The following is a 21,605-nucleotide window of genomic DNA, read 5'->3' as shown; positions in this document are numbered from 1 at the left end:
CCATGTAAATTAGTTATGTTTTGTTTCAGAAAGATTTCGTCTCTGTGCTTGGCTTTATGCTTGCTTTTCAAATCTTTTTCTACTATGCCCCAATGCATCTCTTTCGCTGAATGTCCTAACTGCTGTTCATTATAAATGTCCTTGCTGTTGATTATGTGGTATTTTCACTTGCACTGTTATAATCTGCCTTGGATCTCAGTGAGAAAAGCAGAGTCGTTGTCGTTGTCGTCGTCATCGTCATCGTCATCATCATCATCAGAATGGGTGTGGCCCACTCCCTATCTAGCAGCCACTGACTGGTGGCAAACCAGTAAAGCCAGATAAGTAGGGGTCATTTCGTAGAAAAAGAGCTGGAGGAACTCATTAGCTTAACTCATTAGCATAACTCATTAGCATATGCCACGCCTCTTGCCATCACTGGAAGTGTGTCATTAGTATAGCTGATTTGCATATGCCACACCCCCTGACATCACCTATCCTGGCTGTTTTGGACCCAATCCTGGCCATTCAGGACCGAAATTGGGCCCAAAATGGCAAAAAGGAGCTGAAAATGCCTGAAAATGGGCCCAAAATGGTCAGGATTGGGCCGCTGATGAGCGGGAGAGTGAGCCATCTCCTGTCAGAGGCACGATCCAGGCCATTTCAGCCCCAATCCAGGCCAAAATTGGCCCAAAATGGCCAAGTCAGGTGGGTGGGGCCACCTGACGTGACCTCTTTGGGGAACTGCCGGAACTGCGTTCCTGTGCGTTCCCCCTCGAAATGAGCCCTGCAGATAAGTAATATACACATCTTCAGTGAGACCCTTCCTGTACTGAAAGAGCCATCCCCAATCAATGCTGAATCCAAGTTGCACTGTATTGGATTTGCTAATGAATTCTTACTCCGCAGGCTTTTTTTGTAAGGAGTATGATAACTAAGGTCAGCAGCCGAATAGCACCCCTAGCTGATGTCTTCTTCGTGCCTGTTTATTTTGCTATGCGGTCTATGCAAATGTTAGCAGGGTGTTGTTGACAGAGGGTGGTGTATATCACAGTGGCAAACAGGCAGGAGAAGGGACCCAGGAGAGCAAGGACCCTGCTAATCAGACACACAACAAACCGTCCTGCCGAGTAGACGGGGAACACTCCCTGCCTGGGCGGGTACTCTGGGGCTATGAGCGCATGTTGGTTTTCGGAGAGAAAGACATATGCGGGGCCCAGTTCATTAACAGCATTCTTTAGAAATATTTCTCACTTTGCTTCAAGGACTGACTACACTGGATCATTGGCATGTATATTCTTCTATGTGTTGAGCTTTCCTCTAGAGCAAGGAGCCTTCCCATTGACATAACTGCTTCAACAAGGAGTCTTCTGCAAACCAGATGGGCTATATCAGCCCCCTGCACCAGAGGAAAGCCGTTAGCAGAACAGGCCCATGGGATCATAACCCAATGTTGTCCCAATGCCATTCTCACCAGGAAGATAGTTTCAGGTGTGTAGCCTTGTTGGTCTGCAGTGGAAGAGCAAGATCTGAGTAGAAGGGCAAAATTTTGGTAGACAAGCGAATCTAGCAAGCACCTGGAAATCTGATTAATCTTTAAGGTGCTTTAAGAATTCAAATCTTGCTCTTCTCCCACAAGGAAGTTTCAGCTAAACCTCTCCTGAAGCCAACTGGCCAAGTAGAGGGTAAACTTGAGGCTCTGGCACACCACATCTAAATGCCACATCCTCCAGACCACAGCGGTACAGAATACAGACCCACTCAAGGTGTTTGCACAAATGTAAAATATAAATGTCAGCATGGCAAAGAGAGCTGCATGGTGAAGAGAGTTGCATCTGATGAAGAGAGCTGTGGCTCTCGAAAGCTTATGCCTCAATAAAGTTGGTTAGTCTTAAAGGTGCTACTGGACTTTTTACTATTTTGCAACTGCAAACTGACACAGCTAACTCCTCTGGATCTATGAGCGTGGCTTTTGGAGTCAATAGTAGCTACCTGTAGTGGTGTGAGCATGCCTCTGCTTCAGAAGTTGCATTTTTTCTCATAAGAGTCACTCTAATAGCTGCAAAATGTAACTTCTGAATTGGCTTGCAGTCACAATGCCTTATGTTGAGTGGGGCCCTCAGAAATTAAGACAGAAGGTGTGTTTAACGGGGGTGGGAAGGAGAGGATGGTGTTTAAGATCCAAGTGTAGTGTACATGCCTTCTGGACAGGTAAGCAAGCATTAGATTAACACAGGGCTCTTCTCTGAAAAGTATCCTTTATATCAATTTGGATCCATTCTGATCTTTTGAGAAAGGTGGTGTATAAATGACCTAAAATAAAATTTAAAATTTACTAGAGCACCCCCCTGATATGCAAAGTTCTGTCCTTTACAGAAGACCTTGTTCTCCCATTTGCCTCCCACAGTAGATGAAAGTCTGGGAACGCAAAGGACCAGAGGGGCCGTTAGCCCCCAGAGCTGGCCAAACCATAGGCGCTGCTTCCTAAATGAAAGCTTCATAGTACTGAAAACCAGTGCTCTCCTCCGTTTTCATTATCTAGCTTCATGAAACAGCGGGTCTGTGTCATCAAAGAAAAGGGTGTCAGTTTTGAGCCCTGGGAAAACCAGCTTTTTCTGCCTACATGAGCTAAGCAGAGAAGATCTAAGCTGTGGCAGAGACGAGCGTTTGCATTGCAGAGGTTCCAATTAATGCCTCTGGAGCTTTTGGAAGGGTGGCACAGTAATGTGTCTGTAAGTCACAGTTCTGTACATTTGGAAACTGCAAAGCCGATGGCATTTATTGCTGTGTATTCGGTTGGCTAGGATTTCAAAATGTAAGGCAGGGGTGATCAGTGTTTGAAGGGATGTATTTATTAGTCTGTGCTGTGAAATTTGGAATATTTACAGAAACAAAGAGGTCACATGGAACGGAGCCAACTTCCCTCTGCAAGCTGTTAAAGCCTGCCAAAGTTTTGAGACATGTACACAGTTGGATGTAAGTTTGACAGTTGCAGTGAATAGTATGAAATGGTGCCGCGAGGATGAGTCCTGCGGTCATTTTCCTCTGCAGACCCTTGTTGCAGTTTTAGCATATTTTATAATGCTGATTTTATTGGTGCCTCCAGGCCAGGACAGATGGACAAAACTAATTATTTCAGTCTGTTTTGCATAAGAGGGCACAAAAGCAGCAAAGAGAAATTTCCTTAATATAAACACTTGTTGCCATGCCCACCATTTGTGGGGGGGGGGGAATCATTTATATTTCAACAAAATTCTTTGGTTCCACACTACTCAATTGTCATTTTTTTCTGCACATTCTGGCACTTCCCATGTGTTCATTATTCAGGAGGGCTTTTTTAAATGGGGAAGAAGGCTGTGCTGTTAGGAAATGGTTCAGAGATAGGCTTTGGTGAAGGGATAGGACTGTAGACTATACTACTGTGCACTGTCTGTTGCTGTAAGTATATGCTTAATAGGTAGGGGGGTTGCATTGTTTAACATGTCACGTTTAAATGCTTATGATTTCTTTCATCATTGCTTCAGCTCTATATCAGATTTCTGCTTGTTTTGAAATTTCCACTATCCATGCCCTATTGTCTTATTGAACGTCCCAGTTTTTGATCATATTGACTTACTCTATGTAATCCACCTTGCGTCTCAGTGAGAAAGGCAGACTATAAATAATGCAAATAATCAATAAATGTATAGAGTATATAGAAAAGGCTAGCTCCACTCTGGGTGGGGGGGTGGGATGTTCTTGTTCTAACTTTTCCACACTCTCTAATTCATAATTTACTCTTTCAATGCCAAGTATCATTTGGACTTGAAGACGTTGTAGCATCCAGTGAAGTCTTTTGCATGCTCTCCTTCATATCTTCCCAATTTCACTAGCCAATCTCGGAAGAAACGTAGAGCAGAACCTGACTCAAAAGACCCAGCCTTGCTCTTTGCCCTTCCAGGCCTCCAGTCACCCAACCATCTCTTGCAAAAATATTTTTTTTAAAGCAGCATAAGTACTAAATTAGCCCCGGAGACGCTCAGACCCCTCCCTTTGGCAAACCCAGGGGGTCCTCCGAGGGCTGCTCGTCTGCCGGTAAAGTTGCCCTTCCGCAGCGGGCCGCCCTGTCTCGCCCTGCGCGCCGAGCATCTTGTTCCTGCGGCAGGCGGCCAGCAGCCCTGGTTTCAGTACCGCGGACAGCGACCGCGTTCGGCTTCAGCACCGCGGACAGCGACAGCGCCTGGTCCCTCTGGCCGGCCGGCCGGCGTGGGATGCTCCGCGGCAGCATCCCCGCGTCGCCCTGGCAACGGCTTGGGGGCTGGCGGGCCACCTGCTCCCCCTTGGCCCGGTACCCGCCGGAGGGAGGCACCAGCCCGGCGCAGAGGCCAGCCCAGCCCAGCCCAGCCGGCGCTGCCCCTCGCCCAGGCTCGCCTTCGGAGGGAGAACTTTTCTTTCCCCGGCGCGCCTCGCCCACGTCCCCTCCTCCTCCGGCTCGCCCGTCTCCTGCTCTCTCGCGCCATCCCGCCCGAGTCTCTCCTCCGAGCGGATCCGCTGCTGCTTTCCCCAGCCCTCTCCAACCCCTTTTGTTCTGGCTCGCTCCTGTCTCCCTTCCAACTCCGCTCCATTTCCCGGCGCCTCCCCCGCCCGCCTCGGCTCCAGTCCCGCGGGTCCCCCCTCCTCCTCCACCCCTCCAAATTCCCCATAAGTCTCGGAACTCCCGGCGGCGAGGGATGCCGAGACGACTCACATGTCAGATGCGGCCGGCTGGTACTGCTGGCTTCGGCACAGGATGGAGTGGCCGCAGGCTTGGCCCATTTCTCCTCATCCTTTCGCCAGCCCTGCCAGAAGGAGAGGGCAGCTTCAGGAGGCTGCGGCGGGAGGCGAGAGATGCTGTCCCAGCGCCCGGCCGAGGCAGCTCCCTCTTGCCTTCCCCACCAGCCCGGGAATGATAATGGAGCTGTTAAGGACAGTCTCTCTCTTTCTCTCTGCTCTGGGAGGGAGTTTGAAGACTGATGCTGTAACAGATCCTAATGCAGGGTTGCTGAAGCATGCGGAAGGGGAGGGAGGAAGCAAGAGGCAGAGAGAGCGAGAGAGAGAGCAAGCGTGCATGTGTAGTGCCTGAACGAGCAAGCCAGAAAGACGATCGGGCCAACACGATGATCGATGCCGGAGCTGTATAGTAGGGGAGAGTTGAGGGCAAGTGGGGTTCGGGGGGGGCACTGCCAGCAGTGCCAAGGAGAGAGGGAGGGGTTCATTTGCACCCTGGGGTTCATTTGAACATGCTAATTCCTTCACAGATCACACAGAAATTTTCTTTTTTCGAAAAATCCAAAATGACATGAAACGTACAGAAAACCTGGGCTGCTATGGAAATCTACCAGGTGTTGGGTCCAATAGCACCTTAAGGACCAACTAGTTTTCCAGGGTATGAGCTTTCGAGAGTCAGAGCTCCCTTAAAGTTCATACCCTGGAAATCTAGTTGATCTTTAACATGCTGCCGGACCCAATTCTTGTTCTTCTACTACAGACCGGCAGGGCTACCCACCAGAAACTAGCCAGGTGCTATTTCAGATGGAGAAGCTGACCAGTGGGGAATAGGGCTGGACTGATATTTATTTATTTATTTATTTATTTATTTATTTATTTATTTATTTATTTATTTATTTATTTATTTATTTATTTATCTTCTGTCCTCCACACATTTCCAGCAGGCTCAGGGCGGATTACAGACACATACAGTTAAAATATATAAAAATATATAAATTAGTAACCATGAAAACATCCAAAATTACTTCACAAGTTAAAATACATATAAACATGAACGTAGCAGCACAACTAACCAGCCTCAGGAAGAACATGCTTCTAATGCAAGGGCTTGGTCCCTTGAACATGGCAATCAGTCACACCAAAGAAAAGTCCCTCTGAGCACATGTAGAATGCATCCAGCTCCCCACCCCCACAACTGAGACTTGTTGCTTCCATTACCTATCACACACACGTGTGTGCACACACACACAGGAATTAGCCCCAGGCCTGAAAAGATACCAGAGCACTGGAGCAACAGTGGTAAATGCTTTTAGAGATGCATTTGTTTAATCAGAATGATGTTCAAACCTTTGGAGCATGTCTGTGAGCGGGGTGTATTGATACAGGTGCAAGATTTTGTGCAAACGGTATCAGTTCCCCCAGGTGAGGCTCTTTAGCACCTTGCTTGTTTACAGCAGTGGCAGATCAGTGCCAAAGTACACACACACACACAAACACATGAGAGAGACAGAGAATGAGAGAGCGCATTGCTCATTTCAAATTTAATCTTCTTCTTGCCCTTTAGCTCCTTCCTTTCCTCCGTAATTTTTCTCTTGTGACACCAGATTTTTCATTTGGGCTCTTCTGGTTAATTTCATCACTCCTGTTCTCTGTTTCCGAGGCTGCAGAGATCCTGCTGAAATCCACTTCCCATCCCCACATCAAGCGCATGCACACACACCTCAGCTCCCACTGCAAGGCCCTTTATTGCCAAAACTCCAACCTGCACGCCCAGTGCCCTCCTCTCGCCAAGAATGGCTAATCATCGTAATGAGGGAGTCAGTTGATCCGGGGGCTGCTATTCCACTGCTGAAATCGCTCCAGCTATTATTAGCCGGGTGCATGTTGGTAATTTAATTCGTGCGGGTTTTTGTATTGTTACAACGGAGGGGGAAAGGAGCCGCTGTGTATGTTAATCCTTTTTTTTTTTTTTGCTGGCAGCCAGTAAGGAACCGTGGAAACCTAAAAATCGGGTCAGAGCAATTTCTCGTAACAAAAGAGATTGCAGAGGGGAGGCTTGGCTGGGGGGTGGGAGAAGAAGTGGGGAGGCTGGGTGAGGAGGGAGAAAGATCCAGGCAACATTTGGTTAGAAAGCACAACTCCCTGTGGCAATGTGAGATTAAGGCTCTTCCATATGGCCTGGCGGGCAGGCAGGCCTCAGCAACTTCTAGGCCTTGCTTTGCCCGAGTGAGCTTCCTGTATAGGCACAAGGTGTTTCTGTCCCTTAGCGGGTGTTTTTTTCTTGCCTATGTCTTGATCTCATCAACCATCAGAGCAAGACCAGCCTTCCTCCCAGAGCTGACAGGTGGTATTCAAGATTTTTAGGAGCTTTCACACTCTCTTAGGAAGATCAAAGCACCACAGGACCTCATTTTACTCTCTTACTTCTCCGGCCCTGGCGCATGAGTCCAGGAGGACTGTAGGAATGCTCAGCAACAGGTGCTGATGCACAGATACAGCCCCTTGTGTTTGCAGGCGACTACACAAAATAATCCTACCGCAGCTCTGTGTACAACCAAATGAAGATAACTCTCCCCCCTCCCTCAGTTTTATTTTTGCACATGTCTTCAGCAGCAATGTGGAAGGGGCACGAAGGCATGGAAAGATCTTACTACTGTGGCAAATCTCACATGCACAACCCAATAGTGAGACATTTTCCAAAATTGAATGACGGAGGATCTCAAATGCACCAATTCTGCTTTGGAAACAACAACCAGGTCGTTTCAAAGTCGAAGCCCAACTGAGAAATTAGGATGGGAGAATCCTGAAAGTATCCCCCTTGTCTTTTCTGACAAGGTTTTGCAAGGCAGTATTTTCCCATGGATACGCTTTTACCCCATCAGCGCCATTTATTAGAGATCCTGCCCAGGTGCAGGAAAGGTGACCACAACCAAAGCCAGAGGAGTGAGACGTGTTAGTCTGCAGCAGCAAAATAGCAAAGAGTCCAGTGGCACCTTTAAGACTAACCAACTTTATTGTAACAGAAGCTTTTGACAGCCACAGCTCTCTTCATCAGATCACAGAATCACAGAGTCGGAAGGGGCCATACAGACCTTCTAGTCCAACCCCCTGCCCAACACAGGATGAGCCTAAAGCATTCCTGACAAATATTCATCCAGCCTCTTCTTGAAAACTGCCTGTGAAGGGGAGCTCACCACCTCCCGAGGCAGCTGATTCTACCCTTGAACTACTCTGACCATGAAAAAGTTCTTCCTAATGTCCAGCCGGTACCTTTGTGCATGTAATTTAAGCCAGTTGCTTCGCGTCCTACCCTCTGCTGCCAACTGGAACAGCTCCCTGCCCTCCTCCAAATGACAGCCTTTCAAATACTTAAAGAGAGCAATCATGTCCCCCCTCAACCTCCTCTTCTCCAAACTAAACATTCCCAAGGACCCTCAGCCTTTCCTCGTAGAGCTCAGTCTCCAGACCCCTGATCATTCTTGTCGCTCTCCTCTGTACCCTCTTGATTTTGTCCACATCCTTTTTGAAGTGTGGCCTCCAGAACTGCACACAATACTCCAGGTGCGGCCTGACCAAGGCAGTATAGAGAGGGGCTATGACCTCCTGCCTCCTGATGGAGATGCATCTCTCTTTATCATATGCATCTGATGAAGGGAGCTGTGGTTCTCGAAAGCTTATGTTTCAATAAAGTTGGTTAGTCTTAAAGGTGCTACTCGGTTCTTTACTATTTAACAACCCAAGCAAATCCCCCGGTCCATGAAAGGAAAAGCATGCCTGAACTGGATGGAGGGTTTTTAATTAGGATGTCAGAGAATATCACATGACCCACTCTGACTATCACCAGAGGGATTCTCCTCTCTCTTCTGCTCCCTCTTCTGGTCAAAACTGGATGAATGCAGGTGACTCCCTGCCTGAAGCCCTTCCAGAGACCTGCTTCTCAGGCTTGAATTCTGAGATCGTCCTTTCCTGTTGGTCCTCTTCTGTTCTTCCCATGAAGTCTGGGTGTGAAGGACAGGACAGGACAGGCTAGGCCTTCCTCTGCCGATTAAACAGTCGTCTTTCTGCACTGGGCTTCAGCAATACATTTGTTGTTGTATTGTCGAAGGCTTTCACGGCCGGAGAACGATGGTTGCTGTGGGTTTTCCGGGCTGTATTGCCGTGGTCTTGGCATTGTAGTTCCTGATGTTTCGCCAGCAGCTGTGGCTGGCATCTTCAGAGGTGTAGCACCAAAAGACAGAGATCTCTCAGTGTCACAGTGTGGAGAAGATGTTGGCACAAATGACCTGCCAACATCTTTTCCACACTGTGACACTGAGAGATCTCTGTCTTTTGGTGCTACACCTCTGAAGATGCCAGCCACAGCTGCTGGCGAAACATCAGGAACTACAATGCCAAGACCACGGCAATACAGCCCAGAAAACCCACAACAACCAACATTTGTTGTTGTTTGGAAAAAAGGGTTTCCTGCAGGTTTCTTTTCTCCTTTTGAACCTTGCAAGAGAATCCAGCACATGGGGACCCGTGATGCATTTCTCGTTCCTTCCCTATCTGTGCCAGCAAGACAGTATATATTGTCTATTTCTGCCTCCAAGGCTTGGATAGGCAAGAGGTTTCCATTTCCGTGCCAGACTGCTGATGAACCAGAGTTTGGGCTTGGCATCCAATCCAGACTAATTCAGCCATGGTAGAAAACTCTGAAGTGAGTGTGACCCAAGATTCTCATTTGATATTGAGTCCCACATGAAATGCACACCCCACAATGGAGCTGAGAACTCACTCATGGAGAGAAATGTCCCCCTGTCCAGTTCCCGGGACAGTGTTAGGCCGTAGGCACATGGCCAATGACATGCCACTCTGCCTGGCCAGCTGCCCCAACTAAGCCTCTGATACCTGACTTTTCATCTGTTACCTTGAATACATGGCCAATTATTCCAAACTGGAAAATATCTCTATTTTAACAGTTGTCAACATACTACATATGCATTAGGTGCCTATTTTGAATCTCCTGCTCAGGTTACATCTGGTGAAACTAAGCCAAACAAGGGGAGAAAACCGGATAGTGAGGAGTACAAGCAACAAGTCCGGAAATATGCAATTAATGCTGACTTTTATATAAATGTTTCAATAGTGCAAACGTGCAAAGTGCAAATAAATAACATGCAATGAAAACAATAAATATAGTTAATACAATTCAGTTGTCAAAGTCATAATATAAATGTCCGAAACAGACCCACAATGGGGATATACTAAAGAGGAAGTCACAAGGCAGTCTTATGGTGGTGGCTCAAGTCCAATGAGATGTAAAATCCACAGGTGCCGACGGGATTATGCAGGCATCTTATACAATTCCCGTTTCGTATGAAACATAGTTCTTCTTGGGCACAAGTACAACTGGAAGGTTGCCAATCCACTCCAACGTGACTGCTCAAGACCTATTACATTTCCAAATGAATGACGGACATGGGTGAATGGACAAGACTCATACAGCAGATAAGGGACTCTAAATACATCCGGGTTACAGGTTACATCTGGGGCAGGTTGCTCCTTCTTACTCCCGCCTGGTGGTTGTTGGCCTTGAAGACGAATGGGTGTTGCTGCTTTTATTTTTAGAGCATGAGAAGAGTTCTGCTCAACCAGACCAGTTGTCTATCCAACCAGTTGCCCTGGAGGGCCAAAAAAACAGGTTACAGAGGCCGATGCTGCCTCCCCACCTTGGCATGCAGAGATTTGTTCCCTCTGGATATGGAGTCTCCTTTCAGTCACAATCTTTCACTCCCCAGAACTACCAGTCAAGAAATATCAGCGCACGTTACAGGTGGTATTAATTGTAGGGAACAAGCGGCAGGCAACTTACTCGCTTGAGGGTTTCTCTTTTGCTTTTCTCTTGAAAGATCACTCCAAGTGGTTTTCAGTAAGAATTAACAACAGGACAATATAAGACACTCTGGACAGCTAGTGCCATGTCGCAGCTGGAGTTTCAGAGTAAGAGCCAGGATCAATTCCCTGCTCTGCCATGGAAGCTTACTGAGTGACCTTGAGCCAGTGGCACAGCCTAACCTACCTTACAAGGTTGTTGTGAAGATAAAACGCAGAGGGGGGGAAGAAGGAATAGCACCTGGAGATTCTTGAGAGAAGAACGGATAAAAAGATTAAGGGTCATCTGAAAAAAGAAACGCAACCACCATCAATCGTATTTAAAGAGCAGCAGAGCGACCTAACAACAGTCAAGGCCAATCAATCTTAGCAGAAGCATATCATAAGAAAATAAGAATAGCTGTGCTGGATCAGGCCAATAGTCCATCTCATCCAATATCCTGTCTCACAAAGTGACCAGCCAGTTGTCCATGAGGGCTAACAACAAGAGATAGCATCCGAGGCCTCTGGTATTCAGAGGTTCACTGCCTTTGCATGTGGAGGTGCCCTTTAGTCAATGTGGCTGTTAGTCCTTGATGGACTTCTTCTCCATGAACCAACCTAACCCCCTTTCAAAGCTATCTTTGCCTACAGCTGTCACTACACCTCTGACTGAAAATTCCACATTTTAATTGTTATCCAGAGGGCACAAATCTCTGCATAACAAGCAATTGTTATCAGTGCCTAGCTCCAGGGAGGCCCACCTGGCCTCGACTAGAGCCAGAGCTTTCTCAGTCCTGGCTCCTTCCTGGTGGAACTCTCTGTCTACTGAGACCAGGGCCCGGCAGGATCTATCTTTCCGCTGGGCCTGTAAGAAAGAGTTGTTCCGCCAGGCTTATGGCTGAGGCTGGGCCTCCACTGGCTGGAGGATAAAACATCTACCCCCCCCTCCCTGTGAAAGCTACCCACCACTGTTTTTAAGCTGCTGATATACTCAGTTGCACTGTTGTATTATTTGTTATTAGTTGTATTGCTGCCATCAGGAAAAAGAGTGCTGCTATTTTTGTACGATATTTTGGTACGATGTTTCAAATGGTTTAATACGGAATGTTTTAAATGTTCTTAATGTTGTTATCTGCCCTGAGCCTGCTCGTGGGGAGGGCAGAATCAAAATATGGTATAAATAAATAAACAAACAAACAAATAAATAATCACTACTTAATCATGTCCACCTTAGAATCTTAGTTCGATCTACCATTAGGTGCCCCCTAGAATAAAAAGGGCGAGTTTTTTTTTTACAGATCTCCAGAAGGCCAGAGGCAAAGTAGCTAGAGGGGATTCTTGAGGTGAGGAGTTCTAAAGTCTGGGGAGCAGTCAAATCCTAAATAGCATGGTCATTGGCACCTTCCAGTCTCTTCTCTTAAGGTGGACTGTTTCGTAGATATGTCCCAGAAAGTCTTGGAAGATCGCAGAGCATGTTGGCCCAAGCTTGCACCATCTGAGCACTACACTCCAGCACTCCCCTTGGGGCTTGGGGTCATGCTCTTGGATTCTGCACTGCCTAGAAAGGGCCAATAATGTAAGACAGACTGGTTTCTTCTCCTACCTGGCAGATTTAGAAAAAAACTTTACAGAGTTGATTTTCTCTGAGGGAGAGAAGAAGCACAGAAAACACATGTAGCTTTTGTAAAGCAATAAAGATGAACAGGTTGGGTGAGGTTGGAGTGGCAAAAGCAAGCACAGACGCACACCCCAATGTCAGTTCACACACAAACACGCCTGTCCCAACCTTTTCTGAACTGCTTGGGACAAAAATAAACTTGCTAAGGCTTGTCTTCTGTTGTCCCCATCCGCGATCTGGTTCCTCCATTCTGGGGGGAAGCAAATGAAATTCCCTCTCTCTGCTTAAGAAATCCATTATCACAATTCAAAGCCTCCTCTCTTCATTTTCCCACTACCGAGCAATGTTGATTTTTCAGTAAATGGCCACTAGTAGATTTGCAATATACGTATTTCCCATCTTGCGTCTTGATGGCTCCACTTTGTACTTGAGGGAATTCATTTGCAGCAATTCTTTTCATTTTCCCTTTGGGCTGTCAGCGACTCTTTTTATGCCCAGCAGAAGAGGGTTCCATTCAAACCAAAGTGCAGATATTATATCAGAAACTCAGCAATGAAATGGCTCGTCTGAAGAGAAGCCAATTTGCGACTTTGTGGTGAGTGTTTGGCCTCCTTCCCCTGTTCTCTCTCCTGTGACTTCTTGCTCATTTGGGATAGGTCCCTATAAGGAGAAAAGCTTTGTGGCTTAACAGTTCAGCACCTTGTAATGCCACAAAACTGTGTGGAATTATCCTTTGAAATACTTTAGGAGCAAAGTGCTTACATTTAAGAGTGTGGCACCCTCCGAAAGGGTACATTATGTCATTAACTGATGCTTTAACTCATCAAAATGTGATTAACTCCACGTCTTGCATTGCATAGCCCAGGGAGAATATTCCGAGAGCTTCTAAAGTGTGTTTTTGCCATTCTTCCAATATTTTGCAGCATTCAGCTTAAAATGGTTTTATTTAAATTACTTGCATTGATTTATCTCTAGGCTTTATTGGGTTTTTCTAGGGTTTTTTTTCTGGGAAAAGAGGTGGCGGAACTCTCAAGAGGGAAATGAGGAAGAAACACATGGGATTCTTTGAAATCATATTATTTTCAAGCACTATTGCTGAGCATTTTCAAGAGGTGTCGGAAATCCGTTCCCCTACGTTCCCCCAGAAAAAAAGCCCTGGGTTTTTTCGTTACAAACCCCAGAGATGAAGATGGTGCAGCCTCATAATGCCTCCGCACTTGTCAAGGTCTCAGATCAGTTTTGCTCAGGAGCCTTTTTCAACTGCACAAGAAAAAAATGATGTCATCAGCAATAAGGGCATCTCGTGTCTTCTGCAAAGTAGTAAGTGAGACGGTGGTTTCTGTGCATGTGTAGAGTACCTCTCCACCAGCACTCAAGTAATAGCAAACCAATGCATAGGATTACAGAACAAGATCTCGAGGTAGATTAATAAAAGTATTACATTTGTGTGCCACTTTTATTCATTTTAAAGCCGATCTCAAATCTCCTTGGTATGCTGGACTAGATATGGACTACTGGTCTGATCCAGCCAGCTTTTCTTAAGTTCGTATATTGTCTGTGTCAGAAACACGTATCCCCCCGCTCCAGTCACAATTGTGGCCCGTCAGATTTTTTTTCTACCTTTATCAGACATGTATTGCAGCCTCTAAGATGTCCCAAAAATGTTTGCAGACCATTGCACCTGCAGAATGCAGAATGAAGCATTATCTGGATTCTGTCCTCCTGAAGATGCCCCAAACCAGTCTCATGGCATCTTCTCAAACGGCTGCAAGACACCAGCATGACGTACTGGTTGGAGTGTCAAACTGGGACATGGGAGACCCAGGTTCAAATTCCCACTCTGCCATGAAAGCCTGAAGGGTGACCTTGGGCCAGTCACATACTCTTAGCCTAAGCTACCTCACAGGGTTGTTGTAAGGATAAAAAAGGAAGGAAATGCTGTATGTTACTTTGATTCACAAGGGGGTTATGAATAAAATAAAAATAAATGCTATACCCTGGAGTCAAACTAAACTTCCTCCAATAGCCAACACATCCAGAAAGATCTCAAGTCACAAGAAAGAACTATCTCTTCCTCAGGGTCAGTTCCCAGCACCTCCAGTTAAGTAGCTGATACCTGTCAGAGGAGGCAGCACTGGGCTGGATAGAATCCAGGAGGCCTGACTTGGTGCAGTCAGAGTGTTGGATCTGGGAGACCCGGGTTCGAATCCCCACTCTGTCCCTCTGGAAGCTCACTGGGTGACTTTGGGCCATCCCACCCTCTCAGGTTTGCCTACCTCACAGAGTTGTTTTTAGGATAAAATGGAGGTGAGGAGAATGTTGTAAGCTACTTTAGGTCTCGTTGTAGGGAAAGATGGTGTACTAATGAAGTTGAGAGCCAGCTTGGTGTAGTGGTTAAGAGCGGCAGGACTCTAATCTGGAGAGCCAGGTTTGATTCCCTGCTCCTCCACTTGAAGCCAGCGGGGTGACCTTGAGTCAGTCACAGCTCTCTCAGAGCTCTCTCAGCCCCACCCACCTCACAGGGTGTTTTGTTGTGGGGATAATAATGACATACTAAACCGCTCTGAATGGGGGTTAAGTCATCCTGAAGGGTGGCATATAAATTGAATGTTGTTGTTGTTGTTGTTAATTAATTGTGAAGGACATGGCTCGGTGGTCACAAGTTCCTTCTTAAAGAACTTCATCTCCTTCCAGGTCTGGCTGCTCTATTTGTCTGAAATTTTGTCCTTTTATTTTCGCTCTTGCATCTGTTTCCATTCATCAGAGAAGAGAAAGGTACATATATCTTTTCTGCGCTTTGATTCAATGTCTTGTTCTTATTCCTTCCTACAACCAACCACAACTAGCCCTACAATATGAGTTCTACAAGGAATCCCTTAGAAACAGGACTGAAAGACACTTGCTTTGCTGGGGAGGGGGGGGGGGGGCTTGTGTACTTTTCACTTCTACTGAGGCAGCGGTCAGTTTACTGATAGATAAAGTGCCAGAATGTCAGCAGAGTTACTCCAGTCTAAGCCTATTGCTTTCAGTGGGCTTAGACTGGAAGCCTGGAGTATTTCTGCATAGGATTGCGCTACGAATCCCCAGCTGTGCGTCGAATCTTGACCTATGGTGGTTTTTGCCTCTCCATGCTTCCCTTTAGTGACATGGTGAGAGGGTGGGGGTCTGAGCTTGTCAGTCTTTTTAGCTTCACTCAGTCCAGACAGTTCTCCCCCCACCTTCATTTTGTCAACAACAATCCCCATTGAATCATACTTTTTTTGTAAACTGTCAAATCCTTTCATTTTGGAGGCTATAAAGCTGTGCTTGGATTGTGTGACAAATGGGTGCGCTGTTAATCAGATCAAAGCCTACGTGGATGTTCCTAATCCGAGAAGCAGAACAATTCTCTACAATATAAATGCCAACCCCCCCCCCCCAATGCAATTATTTTGTATCCGTCAGGGTTGGGAGGGATGTGTTGTTGTGGAGGCAAAGTCACAAGTGAAGGCTCTTCCTTTGCCTGTTAAATGTCCCATTGTCTCTCTAATGGCTTTGCCACAATCTTCACTATTTAGAACTCAATGCAAATGTGTACATGGCCTTAAAAATGCCACATTCAGTGGGGAGGGGAAGGTTAGGTAACCGTCAAATGGAAATGGCAGACAAGATAAGCATCTGGAAAGATTCAGCAGAAAATGTCTTGGAACTGGCACTCGCATTATTGTTTCTTTAGAAAGTAAAATAAAATAATTTGGGACATTTTCCATTAGAGTGGTCCACAGAGACCAACCACTGGAGGAAGGGTCAGAAATGGGTACAGTTGATCAGGAGGGGGCAGCCTGAAATGTGCACCTATTCCTGTGAGATGGTCAAATTATGGCATTTGAGAATTCAAACACAAAATTTCCTGTGGTGACTCATGAGATTGTTTTAATGGCATGGTGTTTGTGTGTTTGTACACCGGGCTGAGGAGAGAGATGGCCATGCCTAATGGTAAAGAGGAGGAGGAGGAGGAGGAGAAAAAGACAGAGAAGAAGAAAAAGGAGAAGGAGAAGAAGGGGGAAAAGGAGACAGAGAAGGTGAAGGAAAAGGAGAAGGAGAAGAAAAAGAAAAAGGAGACAGAGAAGGTGAAGGAAAAGGAGAAGGAGAAAGGGAAGGAGGAGAAGAAAAAGGAGTCAGAGAAGCTGAAGAAAAAGGAGAAGGGGAAGGGGAAGAAGAAAAAGGAGACAGAGAAGATGAAGAAAAAGGAAAAGGAGAAGGAGACAGAGAAGGTAAGGAAAAGGAGAAGGGGAAGGAGAAGGAGGAGAAGGAAAAGAAGAAAAAGACAGAGAAGAAGAAAAAAGAGAAGGCGAAGAAGGAGAAGAAGAAAAAGGAGACAGAAGATGAAGAAAAAGGAGAAGTAGAAGAAAAAGAAAAAGGAGACAGAGAAGGTGAAGGAAAAGGAGAAGGAGAAAGGGAAGTAGGAGAAGAAAAAGGAGTCAGAGAAGCTGAAGAAAAAGGAGAAGGGGAAGGAGAAGAAGAAAAAGGAGTCAGAGAAGCTGAAGAAAAAGGAGAAGGGGAAGGAGAAGAAGAAAAAGGAGACAGAGAAGATGGAGAAAAAGGAGAAGGAGAAGGAGGAGACAGAGAAGGTAAGGAAAAGGAGAAGGAGAAGGGGAAGGTGGAGAAGGAAAAGAAGAAAAAGACAGAGAAGAAGAAAAAAGAGAAGGCGAAGAAGGAGAAGAAGAAAAAGGAGACAGAAGATGAAGAAAAAGGAGAAGGAGAAGAAAAAGGAGACAGAGAAGGTGAAGGAAAAGGAGAAGGAGAAAGGGAAGTAGGAGAAGAAAAAGGAGTCAGAGAAGCTGAAGAAAAAGGAGAAGGGGAAGGAGAAGAAGAAAAAGGAGACAGAGAAGATGAAGAAAAAGGAGAAGGAGAAGGAGACAGAGAAGGTAAGGAAAAGGAAAAGGAGAAAGGGAATAAGGAGAAGAAAAAGGAGACAGAGAAGGAGAAGAAAAAGGAGAGAAGGTGAAGAAAAAGGAAAAGGGGAAGGAGAAGAAGAAGGAGAAGGAGAAAAAGGAGACAGAAGTTTAAGAAAAAGGAGATGGAGAAGAAGAAGAGTGCACTTATATACCACGCTTCTAGAAGATTAGTACCTCGCTCAGAGTGGCAAACAAAGTCACAGTAGCCCAACCACTTGACCACTATGCTACAGCAGCTCCCCTGGATAAGACCCTGGACGGGGTATATTTGGCGGAAAAATCGTCCGCCAGAAACTGCTTGGCCGCATCTATATGATGCCGACTCGGTGCAGGAATGGAAAAGAAGCCCCAGCCAGCTCCTTTGCGTCAAAGAGCTTTCTTTCTAGAGACAATTTTTCACACACACCATGGCTGTTTTCCACACTGAACGCTCTAGCTGTTACGTGCACCAGTTTGAAATCTCCCAGCCACCAACCCACACATGGGCAGAGGGAGGAAATTGTGCTCTTCACTTCCATGGCACAAGTGCCGAGGGGATGACCCGCTTTAAGCATGAAGCCCACTCCAGCGGGTGGCTCTGAAGGGCCCCTGGCTTTTCTTACAATGGGACGATGTGTCTGTTGTTCCTTCTTTCCTTCCTCCGTCCCTCCCTCCCCCCCTCCCAAGAGGCTGGAGTTATTACATTTCACTTGGTGATTATAAACCTTGGTGTTTAGGTTATCATCCTCCCAAAGGATTCGTGCGCCATTGCAAAACTCTATGTTCTTAGCCGAAAAGACGTGTTGTGGCTTTTCCTTGGCAGATTTAGTTCTTGATGGTGGCAAAAGAGTCTGGGTATCATCATGCTTAGCATCAAACTATCCAACTCCGCATCCTGGCTGCCAGCTAGAGCCACCAAAGGCCCAGTACACTTCACAAGCTTGACATGAAAAGCTGGAATCAAAGCGTTTGAAATTCAGCACGTTTCAAAATTGTTTGTTGATAGTTGCCAGTCTCCGGGGTCTCAGGCAAAGACAGATCTTTCCCAGTGCCTGGCCCCAGAGATCTTTAACCAGAAAAGCCAGGGATGGATCCTGAAACGAGCAAAGCAGCAGCTCAGCCACTGAGCTTTGGTGCCATTAACATGAAGGCGCCTTGCACAGGCTCAGAGCTTTGGTTCCTTTAGGTCTTCACTGTGACTCTTCTGACAGCCAGAGGAAGACCTTTTCCATTAAATTATAAGGGTCACCCTGCCCAATGACACCAATGATCCATCTAATTCAGCATCCCCTTTCCAAGAGGGGCCAGTCAGATGCTACGCAGAAGCCTACAAGCAGGGCCTCCACAGTGCAGGCCCCTCACCTGTGGAAGCTCTGAGAAATGCAAGAACTTCATCTCAGATGTCTGGATCATAATGTATAATATAATAACTTTTGATTTATATACCACCCTTCAGGACAACTTAACACCCACTCAGAGCGGTTTGCAAAACGCGTTATTATTATCCCCACCACAATCACCCTATGAGGTGGGTGGGGCGGAGAGAGCTCTGAAAGAGTGTGACTGACCCAAGGCCACCCAGCTGGCTTCGTGCAGAGGAGGGGGGGAATTAAACCTGGCTCTCCAGATTAGAGTCCTGCCGCTCTTAACCACTACTCCAAACTGGCATGGGTATGAGCAGGGTTTTTTTTCTGGGGAAAGAGGTGGTGGAACTCAGTGGGTTGCCCTCGGAGAAAATGGTGACATGGCTGGTGGCCCCGCCCCCTGATCTCCAGACAGAGGGGAGTTTAAACCGATCTAAACTCCCCTCTGCCTAGAGATCAGGGGGCGGGGCCACCAGCCATGTGACCATTTTCAAGAGGTTCCAGAACGCCGTTCCCCCGTGTTCCCCCTGAAAAAAAGCCCTGGGTATGAGTATGGGTAGGATCAAATTCCAGCAGTAGCTAGATAGGTGGAAGACAGCTGGTTGCAAAGTGAAGAGATCAGAACAGAGTTTTGCAGTGCAGTCCTTCAGGTTGAAGCCCCACCTGAGTTGGACAGACCAGAAAAAACGATTGGGGAAGCCAATGTTGTTGTTGTTGTTATTTATAGTCCACCTTTTTCACTGAGATCCAAGGTGGATTACTCAGTGCAAGTGAAAATACAATATCATCAATAGCAAGGTCACTCACTGGGTGCTTACACTATAGTTGCACTTAAGGGACCATAGACTGTGCTGCTGTGCACTGTCTGTGGCTGTATCATCCTCCTGGCTAGTTTCTGTGTTGTTTAATACGCCAGTTTTAGGACTGCTTATGCTGCATCTCAGCTTTTCTTGAACTCAGTATTGGATTTCTGCTGATGTTGTCCTTGCTCATTTGCATGCATTTTATATTATTATTATTATTATTCAGCCTTTCTCACTGAGATCCACGGCGAATTACACAGCGCAAGTGAAAATACAATATAATCAACAGCGAGGACATTCGCTGAACAAAGTACAATCATGAACTACAATCAAGACATTCAGTGAGCAGATACAATAGGGCATGGTAGTAGAAAATTTGGAAACAAGCCTAAAGCCGAAGCACAGAGGAGAAATCTTTCCGAGACCAAGAGCATAACTCATTCACGTGCCACGTGTAGCAATGTGGGAACTCCCTAGGAGGCGCGTGTCTTTATCAGCGGACAGCATCCAACAGAGTAGCGTGTAGCCTCTGTCCCTACCAGGGCATCTCTCTGAGCTTAAGCAGAAGCCAGCAGTAAGGACCAGACTGGGAGAAGGCACCAAGTCTTTGCAGTGATATAGTAGGCAGGGGTGCGGGATTGGCTCTCTGGAGTCACCTGACACCCAGGACTCCTTGACTCCCAGCATTTGGGTCCCTTGTGTCAGTATTTGGGTTTCCTCTGTCTGCAGCTCCCTCTGCTAGCCAAATAGTAAAGAGTCCAGTAGCACCTTCAAGACTAACCAACTTTATTGTAGCATAAGCTTTCGAGAACCACCACTCTCTTCATCTTGCATCTGACAAAGAGAGCTGTGGCTCTCAAAAGCTTGTGCTACAATAAAGTTGGTTAGTCTTAAAGGTGCTACTGGACTCTACTATTTTGCTACTACAGACTAGCAGGGCTAACTCCTCTGGATCTCTGCTAGCCAGCCATCCTGGTGGTGCTGCAGAGAGGGGGCGGGTTGGTGCTCGCCTTGCAGGGCTCCTGTGGTGAGACTTTGAGATGCCAGACACTTCCTGCTGTCACAGGGCAACCTTTGGCCAAAGCTAAACATTTCGTTGCTCTAGATCCCAGTCCCGGAGAAGTTTGACGACCTTTTGAAGTTTCCACAGCTAATTATCACTTCTGGGACTCTCTGAGGCGAGAGGGGACTCAGCAGCATCGCAGCCCGCCGGGGGAAGCTGCTAATGAAAAGATCCCTTTGGCAGTTGGTGGGGAAATGAGATCAACAGGGTAGGCTGGGATGAGGCGCCAACTGAGAACGGTGCGAAGCTGAAGAGTGACCTAAGCGCAAGAACACAGGGGGGTGCGAGCCCCACGTGCTCCTTCTCTCCCTGCAGGCACACCCTCCTCCAGGCTTGGTTTTGGTGTGGCCCATTTTTGGCCCTGGCAGCAGCCGAACTGGGAAAGAGAGCCCACTGGGGATATGGTGCCACGCCTCCAGTTTTTGCAAGACGGAAATAGGTACAAGCTCCCGAGAGGCCGGCTAAGACAGACAGCGTCTGAGCTGGTTTCTTGGAGGGGGGGCAGCGTCAGCATGCCTCTTCCTGGTCCAGTTCTTAGCTTAGGGTTGCCAGCCTGGCTGGAGATCTCCCGGAACTACAGCTGGTCTCCAGGCCACAGAGATCAGTTCACCTGGAGAAAATGGCTAATTTGGGGGTGGAGTCTATGGAATTATGCCATGCCAAGGTCCTTTCCCTCCCCAAACCCCACTTTCTCCAGGTTTCTCCAGGTTTCACCCTCCAGATCTCCAGGAATTTCCCAACTTGGAGCTGGCAACCCTATCTTAGCTCCTTGGCCTACCTCTAACCATCCTGCAGGGCTCCCCAGCCTTCTTCAGCCCTTGGGTATTTCTGAAACTCTGAGAAAGGATCATGAGCACCAACACAAAACGGCTGCCATGTGGGGCAGTTGCAAAAGGCTGGGGGCCCCAAGCCAACCATCCTCCTGCGATTATTTGATGATGATGATGATGATGATGATGATGATGATGATGATGATGATGATGATGATGATGATGTTGATGGTGATGATTTATGTCGTTTATAGTCCACCTTTCTCACTGAGACTCAAGCAGGATTACGCAGTGTGCAATTAGTACAGTCAGTATCAATGACATTTCCATAAACAATGCCACAGGGTAAGTAAATACAAGTTTACAAGACATAGCGTTAGAAAGAATCCAATAAAGAGATGAAGAAATGCTGAAACAGAACAGAAGCAATTCTAGGACTGACATTAGACCACAAGAAGCTCAGGTAGAACATAGGAGCACATATTGAAAG

Source organism: Eublepharis macularius, chromosome 3 (genome assembly GCF_028583425.1).
Source record: "Eublepharis macularius isolate TG4126 chromosome 3, MPM_Emac_v1.0, whole genome shotgun sequence".
NCBI classification, from domain to species: domain Eukaryota; kingdom Metazoa; phylum Chordata; class Lepidosauria; order Squamata; family Eublepharidae; genus Eublepharis; species Eublepharis macularius.
This window is presented reverse-complemented; position numbering follows the sequence as displayed.